At 37.5% G+C, this 5,060-nt stretch overlaps 1 non-coding gene across 1 annotated transcript; it reads left to right on the top strand.

The window, feature by feature from the left end:
- Positions 1–386: 386 nt before the first annotated feature.
- LOC119541007 lies at positions 387–490 on the top strand. Its single transcript, XR_005218145.1, has one exon. It is a non-coding gene; the product is annotated as a U6 spliceosomal RNA (small nuclear RNA).
- The last annotated feature ends 4,570 nt before the right edge of the window (positions 491–5,060 follow it).

Raw genomic sequence — 5,060 nt, forward strand, 5'->3', positions numbered from 1 at the left:
AGGTTCATATGCCCTGGGACCTAAGGATTTCCATGAAGAAAGTGATATGTTTCACTTCTTGGACCTTTCACTTTGTAAGTATTTTTGGATTTACTGTGTCAGGCTTTGCTTTGGAACTGGGAATACAATGGTGGAAAGATCAACTTTGTGGCTTTAGAATGGTGGTTCTCAAAATTGGCTGCATATTAGAATAACCTGGGGAACTTTTAAATATTTCAGTTCCCTGGTTACCCCCATAGACTACTTAAATCAGAAGAAAACCTGGATGGCAAGCCAAGAGTTCAATTGTTTTAAAGCTCTCCAGTTTCCCCTGAGTAGCCATATTGAAACTCATGGATTTAGAGCCTACCATCTAGAGAGGAAAGAAATGACTAAGATAATGATATGCTCACTTTGGCTACACATATACTTACTTAGAGTGATACAGAGAAGATTCGCATGGCCCCTTTGCAAGTCTGGCATGCAAATTTGTGAACCATTCCATGTTTCTGCTACTTCAGAGCTTTAATCCTTTTCAGGTTACACATATTGTTATTGGTTAACATCAAGGAAATGATATGTGTCAAAGCAACATGTATGGCATCTAATATTGAAGCTGTTTTTCACTATAAAAACTTGGCTAATGTTAATTCTGGGTTGCACGAGGTGCCCTGGAAGCATATTCTGTAATACCCAAGATAAACATAATGGGAAGGAATGAGTGCTAAGAAGAAATCTGAATGCTAATAAGAGCCACAGGGATAAAAGTACATAGTTCAGGAGTAGATGACAGGATTGAAGTAAATTAACAATGGGGTTTGAAAGAGAAAAGAGTGAGCACAAGAAATGGAGTCGGTCAGCATGATTGGAACTTAGAAACCAAGGGAGGGAATGTTAGGAGATGAAGCTACAAAAGTAAGTGGGTCTCTGACAGCCATTAAGTATTTGGGGCTTAAGAGTGGGGGAAGTTATTGAAAGGATTTAATCAGAGCTGTTACTGGGGAGGAATTCTCTGGCTGTTTTGTTCAAAATAGACAGAGGGCAGTGAGAGTGGAGCAAGGTAGGCAAGACAGGAACTTGTATTTACCACCAAGGTGAGCAATGATGGCAATTTGGGCTAGAATTTTGCTGGTATGAGAGAAGAGGAAGTTGAAAGCTATTTATGGTGTAGAATCAGTAGGATCCAGTAATTTTTTTTTTTTTTTTGAAAATTATAAGCCAATTTTATTTATAAATGTGGGAAACTTCTAAATAAAATATTTGCAAGCAAAATCCAGTGATGTATTTAAAATGCATCATAATCAGGTAGAGTTTATTTGATACAGACAAGGACACTCGACTGTTAGGATTTCATTGATAAAGTTCTTCGTATTAACAAATTATGGGAAGAGAAATTATTAAAATACTTGATCAAAACAGCATTTGATAAAATTACAGGGTCTTTTTTAAAACAAAACAGAACAAAAAGCTCTAGGTTAAAAAGAAAAGGAATTAAATTTTCTTCAAAACAATTAAAAGTATTTATTTAAAGCCAACTGCACCTAATCATTAAATGAAATAACACCATAGAGTTTTCCATCAAATTGAGAGACAGGGATGTCTGCTAATAGCACTATTATTCAACAGTGTTTTGGCAGTTCTTATTAACAAAAGGGAGGAAAGAGAAATAAGTGGTATAAATATTGGAAAAGAAGAGACAAATTCTAATTATTTGAAGAGAATTTAATTGAATAGTGTCCTAGTTTGCTAATGCTGCAGAATGCAAAACACCAGAGATGGATAGGCTTTTATAAAATGGGGGTTTATTTCACTACACAGTTACAGTCTTAAGGCCACAAAGCGTCCAAGACAACACATCAGCAACTGGGCACCTTCACCGGAGGATGGCCAATGGCATCCGGAAAACCTCTGCTAGCTGGGAAGGCAGCCGGCATCTGCTCCAAAGCTCTGGCCTCAAAACGGCTTTCTCCCAGGACGTTCCTCTCTAGCAAGCTTGCTCCTCTTCAAAACATCACTCCCAGCTGCACTCGTTGAGTTTTCTCACTCTCAGTCAGTTCATTTATATAGTTCCACCAATCAAGGCCCACCCTGAATGGGTGGGGCCACGCCTCCATGGGAACATCTCATCAAAATTATCTCCCACAGCTGGGTGGGGCACACTCCAAGCAAATCTAACCAGCACCAAAACTTCTGCCCCACACAAGACCACAAAGATAATGGCATTTGGGGGACACAATACACTCAAACCGGCACAAATAGTAAGAAAACCCAAGAAACTCAATAAAAATGTATTAGCCAAGATGACAGTTTTAGTATGGTAGGTGAGTACAAGATTTCATATATATAAAAATATGTATATATATGCATATATATATACATATATATGAAATTATATATTCCACAATATTATACAATGTATTTAAATTTTAAAATCTTATATTCTCAATACAATACAATATTTAGTATTCTTTTATTCTATGAATAGCTTTAATAAAGAGATAAGATCTATATGATGAAAAGCATCAACTTGGCAATTAAGGACATAAAAGAAAACCAGAATACTTGTCATGCTTCTGCATGGCCAGCTTTAATGCCATATATATATAATTAATGCAATCAGAATACCCTACTTTTTTAAAGGTGATATGCTGATTTTAAACTTTATATGGAAAAATAACTGTGGGAGCATATTAAAAAAACTAAAAAAAAAAAAAAAAAAAGCATAGTTGGTTGGAGATTTGCCTAAGTAAATTTTAAAATGACTGTAGTCAAACTTTATGGTATATAGCTAACACCATATTCAGTGGTGAAAGACCAAAAGGCTTCCCCTGAAGATCAAAAACAAGACAAGGGTATCCACTTTTGCCACTTCTATTCAACATTGTCTGATTCAATTTATGTGAAATGTCCAGAATAGGCAAATCCATAGATGTAGAATATAGATTATTGGTTTCTAGGGACTTAGTGGGGGGAAGGTAATAGGGAGTAATTGCTAAGAGGTACAGGATTCCTTTTTTTTTTTTTTTTTTTTTTTTTTAATCATCATTTATTGAGATATATTCACATACCACGCAGTCATACAAAACAAATTGTACTTTCGATTGTTTACAGTACCATTACATAGTTGTACATTCATCACCTAAATCAATCCCTGACACCTTCATTAGCACACCCACAAAAATAACAAGAATAATAATTAGAGTGAAAAAGAGCAATTGAAGTAAAAAAGAACACTGGGTACCTTTGTCTGTTTGTTTGCTTCCCCTACTTTTCTACACATCGATCCATAAACTAGACAAAGTGGAGTTTGGTCCTTATGGCATTCCCAATCCCACTGTCACCCCCTCATAAGCTACATTTTTATACAACTGTCTTCGAGATTCATGGGTTCTGGGTTGTAGTTTAATAGTTTCAGGTATCCACCACCAGCTACCCCAATTCTTTAGAACCTAAAAAAGGTTGTCTAAAGTGTGCGTAAGAGTGCCCACCAGAGTGATCTCTCGGCTCGTTTTGGAATCTCTCTGCCACTGAAGCTTATTTCATTTCCTTTCACATCCCCCTTTTGGTCAAGAAGATGTTCTCCATCCCACGATGCCGGGTCTACATTCCTCCCCGGGAGTCATATTCCACGTTGCCAGGGAGATTCACTTCCCTGGGTGTCTGATCCCACGTAGGGGGGAGGGCAGTGATTTCACCTTTCAAGTTGGCTTAGCCAGAGAGAGAGGGCCACATCTGAGCAACAAAGAGGCATTCAGGAGGAGACTCTTAGGCACAAATACAGGGAGGCCTAGCCTCTCCTTTGCAGCAACCGTCTTCCCAAGGGTAAAACTTATGGTAGAGGGCTCAACCCATCAAACCACCAGTCCCCTATGTCTGTGGTCATGTTAGCAACCATGAAGGTGGGGTAGGCAAATACCCCTGCATTCTCCACAGGCTCCTCAAGGGGGCACTACATCTTTTTTTTTTTTTTTCCTTGTTTGTCTTTTTTCCTTTTTTTTTTTTTTTTTTAACTTTCCCTTCTTTTTTAAATCAACTGTATGAAAAAAAAAGTTAAAAAGAAAACAAACATACAATAAAAGAACATTTCAAAGAGACCATAACAAGGGAGTAAGAAAAAGACAACTAACCTAAGATAACTGCTTAACTTCCAACATGTTCCTACTTTACCCCAAGAAAGTTACATAATATAGCAACATTTCTGTGAACTTGTTCCTACTATATCCATCAGAAATTAACAGACCATAGTCATTCCTGGGCATCCCCAGAACGTTAAATAGCTTATCTGTTCTTCTTGGATTATTGTTCCCCCTTCCTTAATTGCTCTCTACTGCTAGTTCCCCTACATTCTACATTATAAACCATTTGTTTTACATTTTTCAAAGTTCACATTAGTGGTAGCATATAATATTTCTCTTTTTGTGCCTGGCTTATTTCGCTCAGCATTATGTCTTCAAGGTTCATCCATGTTGTCATATGTTTCACCAGATCGTTCCTTCTTACTGCCGCGTAGTATTCCATCGTGTGTATATACCACATTTTATTTATCCACTGATCTGTTGAAGGACATTTGGGTTGTTTCCATCTCTTGGCAATTGTGAATAATGCTGCTATGAACATTGGCGTGCAGATATCTGTTCGTGTCACTGCTTTCCGATCTTCCGGGTATATACCGAGAAGTGCAATCGCTGGATCGAATGGTAGCTCTATATCTAGTTTTCTAAGGAACTGCCAGACTGACTTCCAGAGTGGCTGAACCATTATACAGTCCCACCAACAATGAATAAGAGTTCTAATTTCTCCACATCCCCTCCAGCATTTGTAGTTTCCTGTTTGTTTAATGGCAGCCATTCTAACCGGTGTTAGATGGTATCTCATTGTGGTCTTAATTTGCATCTCTCTAATAGCTAGTGAAGCTGAACATTTTTTCATGTGTTTCTTGGCCATTTGTATTTCCTCTTCAGAGAACTGTCTTTTCATATCTTTTGCCCATTTTATAATTGGGCTGTCTGTACTATTGTCATTGAGTTGTAGGATTTCTTTGTATATGCAAGATATCAGTCTTTTGTCAGATACATGGTTTC

Source organism: Choloepus didactylus, chromosome 7, assembly GCF_015220235.1.
Source record: "Choloepus didactylus isolate mChoDid1 chromosome 7, mChoDid1.pri, whole genome shotgun sequence".
Classification (NCBI taxonomy): Eukaryota; Metazoa; Chordata; class Mammalia; order Pilosa; family Megalonychidae; genus Choloepus; species Choloepus didactylus.